This window comes from Bemisia tabaci, chromosome 4 (assembly GCF_918797505.1).
Source record: "Bemisia tabaci chromosome 4, PGI_BMITA_v3".
Classification (NCBI taxonomy): domain Eukaryota; kingdom Metazoa; phylum Arthropoda; class Insecta; order Hemiptera; family Aleyrodidae; genus Bemisia; species Bemisia tabaci.
Window position 1 is genome coordinate 53492674 of NC_092796.1, and position 18378 is coordinate 53511051.

Consider the following 18378-nt stretch of genomic DNA (forward strand, 5'->3'; position numbering starts at 1 on the left):
AAACAATTGAATCGAGAAAATGAGCATACAACTGACCGAAGTAGGAATCAGTGCAGAGTACGTATAGTGATTCCTACCTCGGTCAGCATGTTGCATGTTGCATGTTCATGTTCGGGTTTTAATTTTATAAATATTAGCTTTTGTTCCAATTAAGAATGAGAATGTAATCTGTCTAAAACGTCCTAGTTGTGTTTATTTACTCTGTTTTTAGCCCTATGAACTCATTTGTTGTATTTCTTGTATTTTTTCCTTGCGTAATAATATGTATCCTTTCCACACTGATTATAACTGGACTGCATTTTACAATTTTCAATTCGCAACTATAATTTCTGGCTCAGTTTAGAAACAATGGATGTACCACTAGTTTCTCTGTGTACATAAGTGTTTTTACGGATGATCCAGTTATTTAGTTCCTAATTGCAAAATCTAGTCCAATGGGCCTGTTGCATGCAAGAGATACAGCCGCGCGAATAGACTTTTCAGAGGTTAAATGACACGAAAATTACGATGGTCACATTAAAAAAGTCTGAAATACACTCCTTACTGCGCAATTTGCGTTGTCAGGAGCGCGCTTTTTCAAATTTCCCGCGTCTGGGGGCAGTTTTCTAATCACCGGAAACGAGCAAACGGCGGGCTCGGTGATTTCCGGAAGATGCCGAGTCGTTGTTGTTGTTGTTATTTTTTCCTTCAGTTTGTTTACAAACCCAACGTGATCTCTTATAGTGGTCCATATACGCTTTATGCGGTAACCAAATCGATCAACTTTTAAATATCCAACGCAATCCTTCTACATTTCATTTCACGATATCACGAGCTCCGATTTTTAGGTTATGTTGTCAGTTTTAGTTGACCGGAAATAGCCGCGAGTTGCCGTTAATTGTTTCCGTTAGAAAACTGCCCCCAGACGCGGGAAATTTGAAAAAGCGCGTTCCTCACAACGCAAAATGCGCAGTAAGGAGTGTATTTCAGACTTTTTTAATGTGACTATTGTAATTTTCGTGTCATTTAACCTCTGAAAAGTCTATTCGCACGGCTGTATCTCTTGCATGCAACAGGCCCATTGTTAATGTAGACAGACGGAACGCGACTACATTTCTTAAAAACGGAAAATAGTCAAAAAGAGATGCAAATCATGCATGTGAATGAAAAACTGGACCGCGTTAAACAGAAAGGAACCAAACCACCACAGCTATTTCCAAATTTAACAGGGGAATTTGATTTTTTACGAGAGAACGTTTGTGCGGATTCCTTTGAAAATTTTAAGGAATTTGCTTTGTATTATGGAGAAAATTCATAGAAATTTGCACAAAAATCCGCACAACCGTTTTCATGTAAAAAAATAAATTGCCCGATTAAATTTGGCAATAGCTGATGTGGCTTGGTTCCTTTCTGTTTAGCGCGGTCCAACTGATATTAGAGTTGGATGTTGGTTACTTCCGTAATCGCTAAGACCGAATAGAAACCTTGATAGAAACCTTGTCTCGAAGTTTACAGAAAATCTTGTTACATTTAAAGGTAAAATATTACTTTATATATACAACTTCTTAACATGAAAAGTCAACGTAGTCTCCATGAATGAAAGTCCGAGCCAAGGAAAGTTGCCGGATTGTGTAAAAAACCCTGGCTATTTTACTCTGAGTTAAAGGGGGATATGCGCTGCATTTTCAGGACAATCTGGCAGGAATGGAAGCAAGTTGGTGAGAAAAGAGCCCCGAGGGCGAAACTTGTGAGCAAATCAGCGTTTTGAGTCCTCGACTCCTCGGCGAGAGGAGGGTTGTGAAAGTATTGAAGCAGAAGCATGAAAACTTGTCCCGGACGATGTACAGAAACAAACTCTTATCCTTCTGGGTTACTCTCTTCAATTTGTTTAAAAAAAAGGAGGGACGGAAATGCTATTTCATCAAGGATATAACCTCACCTCAACAGTTTCCCACGGATTCACGACGCTTAATCTTTTATCTCGAAATCTCTTAAAATTTCCTCCTTAATTTTTATCTGAATGCAAAAACTTGATGAATAGAAAGTCCAGCCTGAGCACATTGCAAGAAATTTCCGATTTGAAGGGTGAATGAGGCACTCCACAGACTGAGACTTGAGTCTTTCATAATGAAGGGAGGAAGAGTAAAACAAGTTTCCATCTTTTCTTTTACTCTTTATTTTTTTGCTATGGGCTTTAAGATTCCTGTCTACACAAAAAAAGATTACCAACTACTCATGAAGCCGCTATTACTCGCTTAATTTTCTTTTCTATCATGCTTTGTCTTAACTATCATCAGGGCCGGATTAAGGGGGTGGCCACATGGGCCGCAGCCCATGACGGCAAATCTAGGGGGCGACAAATTTTGCAATTTTTTTAAATGTAGGTATAAAAAAAATTACAAAGGAGAAAAGGCTACAAAATCTCTCATTTTCTGAGAGTTTAGTAATTTCTAATTTTGTCGTCTTTCAGTGATACAAGAGACAGCACCTTCAATAAGTCGAGTTAAGAGAGAGACCAAACACACAATTTGGCCTGGAACGGCGCGACTTAGAGAGAATGATAACGAGGACTTGAGATGAAAAGGAGAAGCCCTTGGCGCGGCGATCGGCATGTAACACATATTAGCGCCTACAAGAATGCATGAATACTTCACGCATTGCATCAAACACAGTGTGGTTATTGTGGTCAGCGTGAAACGGATAGCGCCTACAAGAATGCATGAATACTTCACGCATTGCGCCAAACACAGTGCGGTCAACGTGAAACGCATAGCGCCTACAAGACTGCGTGAATACTTCACGCATGTCGTAGCCGTGTACATAATCGTAATTTGATGATTATATCTCAACCGCGCAATGATGATCTTTTACATAGCATTTTAGAAATCAGTTTATTTTCTAAATATGATGGTTGTAAGTCTCGCAAACCAAGCTTCGATCCTTTGATCTCGTAGATTAGCGAACATGCATACCTGTTCAAACATTAAATGTCTGAAGTCCATTATTGAAAGTGAGATTTGCACGAGAAACTCTTTTGGGTAACGTCATCTACAGTCTACAGTGTCATTGTCTACAACGGTATGTTCTTTTTTCCCTTCTACATCTCGTTGGTGATAAATCCAAATTTCATTGATTATTTCCACGTATCATCAATGAGCTCAACATGATAGGAACCGCGGAATATTGTACTCTGGTGGAGAGGCGTAAATGATCGACTTTCGATATCTCCCCGTTTAAAGCTGCGGTAAAGAATCGATTATTAAGGTGTTCGCTGCAGACACCCTGTTTATCGATCGGTCGGTAATCGTAATCGGTACCGGTCTCCGTAGATTTAAATGGCAGATCAATCGATGTATCGAAATCACGTAACGCCACTGTTAAACTCGGTTGATGGCGTAATCCACCGTATTTTTGGAAGAGCTATACGAAATGGCGTTTGGACGAATATTATAATTATATCTCACCATTGAGTATGCTCCAAGGTTACATTTCTCACGTGTTCGTAATGAGAATGCAAGCATGTTAAGAGAGCTGTAGACTAAAATAGCGAACCATGCGGCTCAAATTGAGTTGTGTCATCTTAGTTTACGCTCCTGCTACAGTATTACAACTCACCAACGATTTCGATCGATGTAGATCCACTCTACCTTAATTTAAACTATAGCGATGAAAGGAAATAACTAGAATCGGGACGCTTGTAAACGCATCACTTACCGGCCAAAGTATAACAAGCGACGCTTGTCAAGCGTCATGCGACGTTTCAAAATTTCCGCTTCCATTTGATTTTTTAAAGAGAAATTGTCGGTTCGATCTGTTTGAGAATTTCACTGAATTCTATCGGGAGCGCAAAGAAAATTCAGTGAAATTTTCGAGCAGCTTTGTCGAACAATTTCTCTGTAAAAAAATAAAATTGCGGCCGAAATTTTGAAACGCAGCACGGCGCGGCGTTTCTGATAATTTGGCCGGAAGGGGACAAATTCAGCTTCCGGCTCTTCGATTCCTTGCGGCCCTGAATGAAAAAAAGAAGGGTATCTCAGACACTTAAGGATACGTAGAAAATTCATCCGCGGCTTAGTGTCGAAGAAGTCTCATTAAGTGCTAACCACACGAGATGAGCATCGCACTGAACGGATAATAGAGGATTCCTCGGTAGATAAGCCAACAATTGTTTGCAGTGCGATGGAGCTTGAGGCCGAGGAAGAGAAAGAAGAGAAGCTAGAGAATATCAAAGGAAAGCGAAAGGGACGAAGCGGGGATCCCGAGGTGCAAGGAAGAGAGAGACGAGGCAGGGCGAGGGATGAAAAGTAGAGGGATCGGCAATAAGGGCGGCTCAGTTCCGTGTCTCTTCAAATTCACCGGGCGGCGAGGAGAGGCTGTCGCGAAATGAAAAACTTTCCGAAGATCCACTCGAGTTTTGATTTAAGATAGGAAAGTTTTAAGGTTTAATCTTAAATCAAGCGTTGCCTCCCCTCGAATGAGGCTCCGGCGTAACGGATTGCTTGTTTAACTACTTATTCAAGGGGAAAATTACATCGTCGCTCGAGCTGACGGCGACTGCGCATCCCAGACAAATGCCCCATCTTCCGAACAGATCTATCACTTGTGCAGATCTCGCATTGGGCTGTGGGCTCTCCTTTTGTCTTCTCATCCCTCTTCTTTCCGTTCTGTCCAGAGGGATCCATATTTTTATGAGTGATTTTCGAAGTGCTCGGGGCGTTGCGTTAGGGAATTCTGAAGCTATAGTGATTAATGAAATCGATAGATACAGATATAGACAATGCAGAAGACAAAGCTACTTAAAAAGCTACAGACGAAGTGATAGACGATGAGATAGACGAAGAAGACAAAGGAAAAATTAAAGGATTCCATCGGAGGAGGCGGGTGGCTGCAGCATAGGGCGGAGCATAGATATAGGTCTAAAGATACATCCTGATGAAATAATCAGAAGTTAAATTAAAAGGAAAAAGAGAAAAAAACTGAGTGCAACACAGCCGAAGACAGGGGAGACGTATTCACGCCTCGTTTTTTAACTTTCCTCCCGAATGTGAGTGACACCTCATTGGCAGCACAGAGCGGGGCAGTGCGAGTTCACGCCACGCGCCGTGTAGTACCGTGTAGTTTCACCGGCATGAACACTCTTTATTAAAAACGAGTCATCAACAGTTGTTATTTGTCGCAATGTACTTAATGACAGAGTTTTGACAAAATCTAAAGGGTGAGGTAACGATAGAAAATAAGGTTGAAATAAATTGAAATTAATTTTATTTAACAGTTTTTCAACATATCCGCCGTCTGCTCAAACAAAGTGCCGGTGCATGGGTCTACAAATACATCCTATAAAAGAGACAGACATCAAATTAAAACGAGTGTCAACACAGCCAAAGATGGGAGAGACGTGATCAGGCCTCGTTTTCAAATTTTCTCTCGAATCTGAGCTACACCTCATCGGTAGTGTAGAGCGGAGAATCGCGAGTTCACGCCTGAAGCCATCTCGCCTTCCATTTTGCAGAAGCAACACGGACATCCATCAAGTACGAATAGTTGTATCTCTGCGCCGTCACCAACGCGCGTTCATTCCGTCGCCCTATTGCTATGTTGTGTTGGTTCCGTTTGTCTTATTTGTCGTGGTGCTTCAGCTTCAAGGGCTATGTGAGCAACATAACCGACTGTAGGAGAGGCGTAATCGGGCCTCTTTTTTTAAATTTTTCCCAAGTTTGAGCGCCCAACTCTTCATTGGCAGCATAGGACGGAGTGACGGAGCATTGCAGGCTCACGCCACGCGCCTTCGCGCCTTCAATTTTTCAGATGCAATAAGGACTTCCGTCAAGCACTAATGGCTGTATCTCTGCGCCGCGCGGTCGTCAACCCGCGTTGAGGTGACTCTTATTTATGAAAATTTGTAATTTCCTTCCTTTTACCCTCATACTTCTTAAACACACGCATTACTCATAGTTCTAGGTAAAGTATTAAACTTCGATTCTTGATCCGGTAATAATTTGAAGTCCATGACCCTTCAATGTGGCATCCCAAGCTTCTATTGTAATGCTCAACTTCATTCCCCTGTTATACATCTTCAGCGTGGCCACCTGCTGGGAACCTTGGCAGGTGGCTTATCTGAGAGAGAAAAGTTTTTCATTAAAATTAAGGAACTGTCTTTTGTAATTGTACATAGTCTTGAGCAATTCTTGTCAATGAAACTGGGATTCCCCTCCCTTTTTAATATAACTCTTCCAATCCCCGTTTACGTCCAAGTGGATTACGCTTTTAATGACCACATCAATAACCTTGGTACAATAGACGAGTCTAGACACGACGGTTCAGTATTCGGTCAAAATTATTGATCATTTTGTGGAGAATTGCTTTTACCCACTACGAACTGTCAGGATTCCATAAGATCATGGCTTTATAATCAAATTACAACAAAAGCATTGGTTTTGGATGCTACTGCCAGTCAATCCGGTATTTGAGCCTTTTTCAAAAATATATATCAAAATTTTATTCAAATTGAAAAAAGTCATAATGAAAGTTAGAGTTACAAGTGAATTTCATTTTGCGAAAAGAAACCAAGGACATTTCCATGTTGCTGTGAAGTTGTGCAATTCACATTCTTTGCAATAAAATTACTGAAATCATTCCTTCGGAAAATACACCAAAAACCTACTACCGTCAAAGAAGTAAATCATAGATTGATACAGCACCACTACTAATAGAGAAAACGAAGTACAAAAAAATGAACTTTTAATTATTTATTCAGTTACATGAGGATTTGTGGAGGAAACTTGTTCAACTAAACGTCTTCATATGGTGTTATACAGTGGTGTGTCTTATTGCTTGTTGCCGTGCTTGAGATTGAAGGAGTTTTCACTTGCAAAAAATTATTCTTTGTGAGTTGATTTGACGCATGTCTCATAGGTCTGAAACTTAAACAGAAGAATCTGTAATAAACTTTAGTTTTTTTTTCTTAAATAAGGCAAGGATGCCGGATTGAATAGTTCATAAAAACAATGCACATAATTATTTGCTTCACTGTTTTCCACATGAGAATATCTCAAGGAGCTTTTTTAATGCAGTAAGATCTTGAGCTCCATCAATTAAAAAAAATTAAAAATCTCGTAAGACTGTTTGCGTAATACGTATGTCCAATTCTGACACCTAATTTTTCGTTTCTTCTCTCAATAGAAAATAAGGTCCATTCATTAGAGTGTTGAAATACCTTAAAGTGCGTTTAATAATGCATGCACAGTGTATTTTGTCCAAAACAAATTTTTACTGAATTTCGATAAGTGTTTAAAGTCCCCTTTAAGTTTGAAAAAAAATCATGTAAGGCATCCGTCAAGCATCGGAAGGTAAAGTAGGGCATTTAAAAAAGTCTCTGTTAAAATCATTATCGAAAAATATGAAACTCAGTTGTGAAAACCTCAAAATAAAAATAAGAATTAGCTCACTCAAGCACCCAATTTTCATTTCGGTTTCCCTGGATTGCATTGATCCCATGCATTTTTGATGAAGTGCAAATAATAAGGCAGATCTTGTATGCAAGAAATTTTACTATCAGAAAAGGTTTGCTAACCGTGATCTTTTCATGTTTTTTAGCATTGTGGTCGTCAATCTATTCAAGTAGGTACTATTGGCTTAAGTTTCCTCAAGAAAATTTAATTGCTATCCTGGAAACAATGGAGACAACTCTCTTTTTTGTCAAGGATTCTTTTTTTCACCGCCCAATCAATGCTCACCGTCGCATAGTTCACCTATTAATGCATTACATTACCCGGTATCCATATAAAATTTCAATAATTTGTATCTGTTTTATGTGAAATTTGACAACATTTCATGTTTTCCCTCTTTTTTAAGCCACGGGATTTGCTTTCTTCCTCTTTTTTATACCTGCATTTGAGCTTGTGGTTCGACGGAATATCATTAGTGGATTCCCTCTGGAATTGGTTACTTTTACTCCACTCCTTCCTAAAGAAATGGTCTCTCTCTTTATTCGTCAGTCATGAGCTCCAGGTGGTGAACTTGAAGCTACATATTTCAGAATGATCCGGCCGTTGGATTGAGGATGCCATTCAAACGGGAATAAATTAGTCCGAAGCATGAATACAAATTAGGAAAAATTGAGGAAAATCATCGATTACCGGAGAATCTCAAAAGAATCTGAATTGAAATGGGAAGAGCGTAATAACAGGAAAACTAAATAGAGGAAGGTCAAAAGGAAAAGCAAATCGTCGAATCGAAAGGAGGTGAATAGTGACAGGAAAATTGCTCTTCAACCTCAAAATTGTAATTCACAGTCCGATTTGTTGAAAAGTACCTCGGCTAAGAAGACAATGTTTTCGAGCTAACAAAATTAGATAACCTAACGTATCACATATTATTTATGACATTATTTATTATTATTATTTGACAATGACAATTAGTAGTTCAGATTACATTTTTTGAGAGAAGAATTTGGGACTTCAGTTTTACAAGAGCTGCTAAATAGAACTGTGTCCCCCAAAATTCAAGATCCAAAATTAATCCATGCCGTTGAAGGTTTTCGGAATTTTTCTGAAACGTTGTCCAACCTGAAAACGCCTTTTTATTCCTCTATGATTCAGCTGAAATAACTTCAATGACATGGAGGAGTGGAGGTCTGTTCTACACGAATGATCCAGATGATGAAAAATTTGAAATTTTCAGAAAATATTTTGGGATTATATACGGTTTAACAAAAACTACAACAAAGATTTGTGACCCCCAGAATTCAGCACTGGAAAAAAAACACATTGAATCTAGAGTCCAGAATCTTGACAAAATTGACAAGAAAAAATACTCTTGATTCAATCAGATTTAAGCTTAAATCAAGAACCCAGCCTCTTAATTTGAGCGGATTTCTTTTTGATTTAAGCTTAAATCTGATTGAATCAAGAGTATTTTTTCTTGTCAATGTTTTCAAGAGTCTGGACTCTAGATCCAATGCGTTTCTTCTTCCCAGTGTATACAACTCATTGAATTATGCTGTTGATAATCCCTTGATACAACTAATCGTACTCTGTGGACACGCGTGTTGCATACCAAAAAATGGAAGGCGCTCCGGTTAGTCTAATCCATAAAGCAGTGCACACAGCAATGTGTACCGCGTTGTCATGATCCAATGTGTTTTTTTTTTTTTTTTTTCCAGTGAGGATCCAAAATTAGAGGATTTTTGGATATTTTGCGAAATGTTTTCCAACCTGAAAACGCATTCTCTCCCCTCTTAGATTGAGCTGAAATAACTTCAGCGAGGCGGAAGAGCGAGGTCTGTACCTGAGGTCTCTCACACGAATGATCCAGGATCCGATGGGAAGAGCGATGCTCTGTGATTGGCAAATAATGCATTCTGCACCCTGTATCCCGACCATCTACGTGCCGGGACTGCACGAGTACCGGGGGCGGGGGCGTAGGCGCGGCGGCGGTAGCGCCTACTTGGTCTCAGTTTTAATGAACGTCGGAACTTCATTATGCATTCTGGAGAGCGATCCAGCTTCCCGATTCCTTCGCGCTCCGCCAATGTGCTAATGATATTACAGGGATTTGCCCGAATATTATTTTGGACAACCTCCCCCCTCCACCCCTTCCCCGGCTCCGCACCGCGTGCTCTCTCACGGATTTCCAGCGCTGTTTCCCGCCACTCGGGAGATAATTGCATGACGCTCGTATATTTTCATTGTTCTCACCCGTCAGAATCTTATTAGCTTCCGCGTGCGGCTTGTCAACGCTTTTTCCCGCGTTTTCCGACTAAATCTCGGTTATGAGTTCACCGCGCTGCTCTTTTGACGACGTTTTTTCCCCATAAATTCAAAATTTTTGCGTTGTCGTTCGCTCACTATAACTAGTTATGCGATTAACGTTTGCTGCCGCAGCGCAACCGCGCGAAAAAAACTAGAAGGCTCCAGCAAATGAATGCAATGGGTCTATTGCACGCAAGCACTGGAAAAAAAAACACATTGGATCTAGAGTCCAGACTCTTGAAAACATTGACAAGAAAAATAGGCTCATGATTCAATCAGATTTTTGCTTAAATCAAAAGGAAATCCGCTCAAATTAAGAAGCTTGGTTCTTGATTTAAGCAAAAATCCGATTGAATCAAGAGCATTTTTTCTTGTCGATATTTTTATGAGTCTGAACTCTAGATCCGATGTGTTTTTTTTCCAGTGAGAGATGCAGGCAACTGAAAATACCTTCTGAGGGTAAATTCACTCGAAAATCACATTGAGCACCTCAAAAGGCTGCAATTTACTCCTCAGCGCGCAATCTGTGCAATTTGTAACACGCTTTTCCAAATTTTCCGCGTATGCCGGCAGTTTTTCTTGTTGGCCGACCGTCAGGTTTGCCCGGAGAGAGACCTAGCCTAAATAAACAAACAATCTTGGGAACCTTTCATAATCTTTCCTTACGTTTGATGGCAATTGATTCAAAGCTTTTGTTTTTGAAAAATAAAGAAATGAAAGGAAACAAACGTTTAAAACTATTGAAATCATACATGACGTAATGTTAGTGAAATCGTCTCTTCACTCAGGTTAATTTTTCTCAATTCTCTGCCTTTGCAAAGCTGGTCGACGGTGCCTAAAAAAAACCGCCCGAAGACGCGGGAAACTTGAAAAAGCGCACTGGAAAAAAAAACACATTGGATCTAGAGTCCAGGCTCTTGAAAACATTGACAAGAAAAAGGACTCTTGATTCAATCGGATTTTTGCTTGAATCACAACTAAATCCGCTTAAATTAGAGGCTTGGTTCTTGATTTAAAGTAAAATCCGATTGAATCAAGAGTATTTTTTTGTCGATGTTTTTAAGAGTCTTGACTCTAGATCCAATGTGTTTTTTTTCAGTGCGAGTCAGATTAGGTTTCCTAGATATTTACATTTTGCGACCGTAATAACAATGTCAAAATGAGGCCCGACACAATAACGGCTCATTTCTTTTGCGGGAAGGGAGAGGATCGTAGTTGGCCTAACCCTCCTTTGGGATTCACACAGCAAACCGCACAGCCCCAAGAAAATCCGGGCGAGGCAAGTGGCCTGCGTAGTGTCTTACTCGACTTATGAACTGGTGTGCCTCGCACCTCATTATTCCAAATCGCTGCCCCGCGTTTTTAGCACTCGGGACCCTCGTTCCGCTACCCTCGACAACAATTTGCAACGTCCCCTCCCCCCTCATGTAAAACACGAGTTGCATTATCATGGATTAATTGGAAAAGTTGCACTGTAACCTCAAGTACTGGCCTCAAAACATTAATTTCGAGAGCTTTGCCACTTGGCGTCTGGAGGCACGTCTCGATATTAGCGGCCCCTAAAGACTCCGCAGCCCCGCCGTGATAGCGAAAAGAGCGCTAAGTGTATTTCTATATGAGCCATGGCTAGCACACGCTTTTACGGGTCTCGAGGCTCATCCCAGCACGCACTTACTGCTCTCTTCGCTACCACGGCAGAGCCATGGTGCCGACTCCGACGCAAGCTAAACTTTCTTAATTATTTCAGCAACGGCTGTTATAGTGTTATTTGGACGAGCTCGAGTCACGCTTGCCGAATTCGGTGTAAATTTCAGCATACGCTCGTATGTTCTCGTCGGGTTTTCCGCTCCACCCGGCAACCTGGCGCTGCATCTTATTTTGTTTGTGAAAGAGCTTAAAATAATTGTGCTTGAGCCTATCTCTCTAAGACTTCCAGTGCTTAATGCATTTTCGCTTAGGCCGCCTGTTTTCCTTTGCCCCCGCCTCGCGTGGCAACCTGAAGTGGGCGCGGGGAATTTTCAAAATGGCTTTTCAGTCGACGCGACGTGTAAATATTCGTGCGGAATGAGCGGTAGTTTTGAATTATTCGAGCGTCGTGCCTTTGTCAGGTAATCTCCAATTCACTTCAAAGAACGGAGGAGAGGGATCTTGGAGAAGTGCGTTGCATAGGTTTCCGTGCGAACGGCTTGTGTTCACATCAATGAGATAAAATCAACAAATTAAATGCGCTCCCCGCGTCTCGATCAAAAATTGGAATAAATTATAGAGACATGTTTTAGGAAATGAAGGATCTATAAATTGTAACGTTATTTATTCTCGTAGGTAAATTGGACTGCATTTTACAATTTGGACCTATAAATTCAGGTTCCTCTGGAAAAACACTTATGTGCATAGGGAAACTAATAGTACATACGCTGTTTTGAAACCGGGCTGGAATTTATAGTTCCATATTGCAAAATGTAGTCCAATTACGATTTAATTTGATCACTCTGAATTTTATAAAAATTGGAAGACATAATAGAAAAATGTCCTTAAAAATGAAGCAAGTATAAATTATACCGTTATTTAAAGGTAAATGTCAATTTAACTTGATCACTGTGAATTTTTCAAAAATCGGAAGAAATAGTTGAAAATGTTTTAAGAAATGAAGGAAATATAAATTGTAACGTTATTTATTCTCATAGGTAAATATCGATTTAACTTGATCACTCTGAATTTTACAAAAATTGGAAGAAATAATAGAAAATGTCTTAAGAAATGGAGGAAATACAAATTGTAACGTATTTATTCTCATAGGTAAATGTTGAATTAACTTGATCACTCTAAATTTTTTATTAAAAAAACGTTAAAAATTCATTTAGTTTTTTTTTTCATTCAAAGCGGAGGAAACTGAAGCCTTGAAGTGATGCGAATGGAATTTGTATTCTGGAACACCTTACGGTAAACAAGTGATACTCGACCAATACTGCCATGCCATGGAAAAACGCCGTATGAGCCTTCAGGCGTCACCAATTTCCCTTCAATAAAATTTGATTTTTTAGGGAAATTTGTGAATATTTTTCTTTGAATTTTCCAGCGAATTTTATTTGTGATCACATTTTAAATCACTCGAAAATTTCCAGAAAAAATAATAATGGGTCTGCTTAAAATAAAAATTGTTTAAAAGGACATTTGACAACTCTCGAATAATCATACGGCGTTCTTCCTTAGCCTCAGCACGGCAGAATAATTCTCCGGCTGCTTCCAATCTGCGCAACACGCGTGCAGGCGCGAAGAGATAACTATTTCGACTCATGCGTAATGTGGTGAAGTATCAAACTTTTTGAAGGCGTTTTAAATGTTGAAACTTCACTGTCGAAGATGTATGGTTCTGTGATTCTCATATGCAGCGTACTTTCGTGATTAGTAATTTTGAGTGTAGCTCGGAACTAATAAATTGAAGTTGACACTATGTAACGTTTTGAAATTTCTATCTTTATTTTGTTTTATTTTTCTTCAACGTATAAACCGTTCGATACTATTTCATATTTTAAAGACAAAAAATTAACAAACTCATTAATTTGAAGCAACAAGGACCCTCTGAGTAAATTTTGCAAAACTTCACTGCACTTTGTTACGTGCTGTGCAAAAAAAGTTTATTCCACCCTTTAGCCTAAATTCTAAATATAGAGAAAATGAAAATGTACAAATCCGATGAAAATAGTAATATAGTTTACGGCATTTGGACGTATTTGTGCTGAAAAGATTTATATGAAAATAAATTAAACTAGAAGGAACCAAGTGCATAGATTTTGCGTGCATCAGAACCCCTCTCCATTTAATTCATTTCAAATATTTTCGTTTCGTATAAATGTGTCTAACTAACAGATATACAATGTCCTTCCAAAAATATGACACTGTAAATAAAACGAATGATATATGGACTGCATTTTGCAATTTGGAACTATAAATTCTGGCTCTTCTGGAAAAACACTTTTGTGCACAGGGGAATCGATGGCACATACGTTGTTTTTAAACCGGGCTAGAATTTATAGTTCCAAATTGCAAAATGTAGTCCATATGTGCAAATTTTCTCTCCCTTTTTTTTCCGTTTGAAAACTCATTATTGCCAAGTTGGACTCGTCACAAATGCTTTCGCATTGTTTATTTCCCTCCTGTAACTTTAATATTTAGATTAAATACTCCAATTAACGGTCTGGTAAAGAGATTGCAAGATTAAAATAATGAAAATTCCACAAGGCTCGAAGGACGGACTCGAGGGTTGACCGGAGCGGACGGCTCAAATTGACGTATTTATGCTAAAAGGAACTATGTACATAGTGTTTGCGTGTAACATAGTTTCTTTTAGCATAAATACGTCCAAATTAAATTCGCAGGTTGGGGATTCCGATGTGCATTTTAACTAAGGAATGGGAGTCCCAGCCGCGGAGAGGAAAGATATCATTTACACCGTCATCAGTTCATACAAAAAAAGAGAAAACTAGCATCTCGACCAAGGGCGCAATAATTTAAGGGCGAGCAGACAACCGGGATTATTTAGCACTTGGCTGCATAGCGATCCGTTCACAATACTACCTAACTAGTTTAGATGGTCATCAGGGGGTGGCGGTATTGGCTAGTTTGAGGGGACGTAATCGACTTAGGGTAGGTCTTGCAGTCCCCAGCCTTCCCAGGGGTCGGAATTAAATTGGAGTAACCAGCCCGGGCTAAGATGACCGAGGGAAGGGTGGGAGGACGGGGGGTCCTTAAATTCAATACTTACAATCTGTAGCTCCACGTTTAGAGAGAGTGTATGTATACACTTTGGCCGCTCGAGAGAACCTTTTATTTTGTTAAATTGTGAGCCGCGAGTAAGCTCAAGCCCTATTTATAAATCCGTTTCTCTCCTTTAATTGCAATTTACGCCCGGCCGAGCGGTGCCTCCTGCGCTCGGAAAACCCGGAAATTTCGCTCGGCTGTCGTCGAGGTTTCCGTGTTGATTTGGGCGATGCGGCAAAGCTGCCGGAGTTAAGTTCGGCTCAGAGATCTGCTGATTCTCGGCCAATAAAGCCGTGAGCTGACCTCGCAGTCGGTGGAAATTGTGCACGCCCTCGTTCAAGGTCCTTGAGTTTAGTTTCGTTCGATGGATCGTCCGATCCAGTGCAGAAGTTGGGTTGTAATTCCGGGAAAATTTGAAAAATATGCAAAAATGAAGTACAAATGAGCACAGAACCTTTGCTTGCGAGTTTTTAAAATCACTTGCTATAAAAAGCAAAAAAAAATCATTAAAATCCACAACTGCTTTTAAAAATAATATTTTTTGGCAAGGGAATCAATTTTTCATCAAATCGTCGTTTCTTGGATTAAAGAACGCGCAACTAAATTTGGACTACATTTTGCAATTGGACGTATTTCTGTCAAACGGAACTAAGCGCCATAGGGTGAGGAAGGTAGAGGGGGGCTTGGATTGGCGGCGGAATCGGGCGTTGGGCTCGTTCCGTCCTATACTCGCAATGCTTTTCTATGGCGCTTAGTTCCGTTTGACAGAAATACGTGCAATTAGGAACTACAATTTCTGGCTCATCTTTAAAAATACTTAAGCGCGTAGAGTAACTAATGGTACGTACGTTGTTTCTAAACTGAGACAGAAATTGTTGCTTCTAATTGAAAAAGACAGTCCATTTCAACGTATAGCAGCATTTCCACTCGCTAAATGTATTTTTACCAGAGAACCATCGGGCATTTATGACTGATTTTTCCTCTGATTACATACAAATTAGCAAAATTGAAAATCGGATCTTGACCATCGGTAATTCGACATTGCGAAAAATTCTGGCGATAAAACTTGTTTTTTGTAAAGCTCGGGGACAGGGAAGAAGGTGAATTTAGGTTATAGCCGGCAATTCCAATGCGGGGCAGTGGTACCGAAGGCCATGTTCACTTTTTCTAAGAGGTATAGCTCAGAGCCCACTAATTACCGCCTGCCTCAGACAGGTTCTGACGCTCCAGAATTTACGAGAGAAATCCCCTGAAACTTATTTGCGAGCCAAGTGGGAATCGCAATTCATTAGTAGGATACTGAACACAAGGAAATGGGAAACCAGCAGACGGGATGCCAGGGATGTTTCGGAGTGGTTTCAACCCTCTTGTCGACCAGGAGACAAAAATATAAAAATCCAAAACCCCCCTTAGACTCATCTCGTTGCTCCTCTGACGTAAGGGCGTAACTCAATTTGCTCGTGAGCCCTGTTATACGTATGGATTCACGCTTTCTAGGGCTCAAGTGGAAATAGAGATACGCTTTTACGTCAGAGGAGCGACGATTTGAGGTAACAAGAAAGAGAAGGTATCAAACGAAAATAATGTATCCGCGAATTTGGAAGTACCATATTTGGGGATTTTGATTATGTTTTTACGACATAACTTCAGTATGTATCTGAAATAGTGGGTTCTGAAGTATCTAAAATAGAGCGGCACACTTATTCACCGCATCGTTTATTCTTGTGCTTTCGTAGAGAACAATAACTAGACCACTCCTTCTCCATGACAGTCTTTTGAGATTCCGTGAAGTGTAGTTTTATACACATAATATTTTGAACTTTCAAATCCTCATTTAAATCGCTGAAATGTTGCTCCTTTGAGATCTGTGGCAAAATATTCGACAGCACGCCGATACATTCCAAAACTTGAAGTGTATAAAATTTTTGTTTGATTTCAAAGTAGGGAAATATCAATCGTTACGTTACGTATGGGACTTTTTGCGTGGATTTTTTGCAAAAAAGCCAACTAAACAGTACAAAAAAATCACTCGGATTCAGTACTAAAATTAAACCTTTTCTTGAGTCACTCATAGAGAACGGATTAAGTGGCCCTGAGAAGTGAGCATGTCGTTTTACGGCGAAGAGATTTCCTTGCTCACGAGTGAAGGACATGAGTTCCTAGAGGAATAAGTCAGCGTTCGAGTAAATTTCTTAGCTCACGAATAATCAACACAAATTCCGAATGGAATATGTCTTTGCACGAGTGAATTTTCCATTTTTCACAGCAAACCATCCCAAGAGTAAGTCAGCGCGTGATTGAAGTTACCACTTTGCAAGGCAAGTCATAGTCCCTAAGTGCTGTTAACCCAGAATGAGTTTCAGTATTGAACATTTCAAAGTCACTCTGAGCAAAAATTATTAGTAAGAGTGCATCCACTGAGCTCCGATTCATGAGTAATGACATTGAAAAGCATGAATAATTTTTAAAATACCAATTGAGTAACCGGTAATTAGGTAATAAGAACACAATATGAAAATCGATTGAGTAAGAGTTAGTCAGTTAGTATATTTTAAGAAATTCAGCGTCTCAGGCTATTAACGTCTTTACACATAATTTTGAAAATGGGAGTATATACGAAAATTTAGATTTTTAAATTAAGAGAGGTAAAGAGTTTCAGAATTTTGGTAGTAATATTGGGTTCATTGCATGTAAGTGGGTTTGTATTTCTGTTGATTGTAGGGGAGTAGATCTGTGATTGGAGATATCGGAGGGCAGTGCAGTCCATAAGTATGTGTTTGATGGTTAGAGGTGATGAATTACAGAAGTGACAGATGGGTTGATTTTCTTTGGAGATGATATGATTGTGAGTGAAAAAAGTGTGACCTATCCTGAGACGGGCAATTTGGACTTCCATTTTAAGCGCTCCAGAAGCTCTGTACGTATCCAGCGGAATAAATCGAGGCTGCGGCCTAAACTGCGGACCCAGACATTGACCTCGGCGTACGATGAAGCTGAGGTGTTTAAAAATGGAAAACCCGAAACGAGAGCGAGCCTTCATTGCGCGACATGCACACACCCACCACCAATTTGATCCCGGCCCCGTTTTTCGTGTACATTTTTGCTTTTCGGAACGTATTCGCGGATGTAGGGCGAGAAACGTCACCTCTCCGACGGAGCCCCGCTTTGCCGTGCTAAGGAAGAACGCCGTATGAACATTCGAGAGTTGCCAAATTTACTTCGATAAAATGATTATTTTTGAGAAAAGTCATGAATATTTTTCCTCTAAACTTTCAGAATCTTTAGGTGAAATTGCGAACATTATTGTCTGAAAAATTGGGAGGGAAACAGTCATAAGTTTTTCAGGAAATTCGCGTTTTATGAAAGGAAATTTGGCAACGCCTGAAGGTTCATACGGCGTTTTTCCTTATCACGGCAGCGCTCTCATGTGCATCTAATTTAAACAGCGCGAATTAAACGCACGGCTAAGCCCTTCCATCCTGGGCCCTTTTTTAGGTCAAGATGCGCGCGTCTCACGCAGAAAGAATGCAGTGCGCGAGGGCCCCCCGACCCGCGCCGCCGCGCCAGCTCCTGCTCGGCAATATTGTTTATGTTAAAAATAAGTCCCGCATTAGTTGTAAATGATCTAATTACGGACTGGCCCGGGAGTGAAAATAACCAGATGTTCTCGGGAGTGAAAAAAAAATCCCCTCGCACGCACGCAATGTTTGCGCCCGATAGCGCCCGCCCGCGACAACTACGTCATGAATATAAATTGCTCGCAATGCGCTGACCCTCTTCACTGTGCGTCTGAAATTTCAAGAGCCCTAATAAAAACGGCCAGCTCGCATACTGGCCGCTCTTCTGCACTGGCCGAGTCTCGGGTTTTGTAATGTCCATGTGTCTGCCTTGG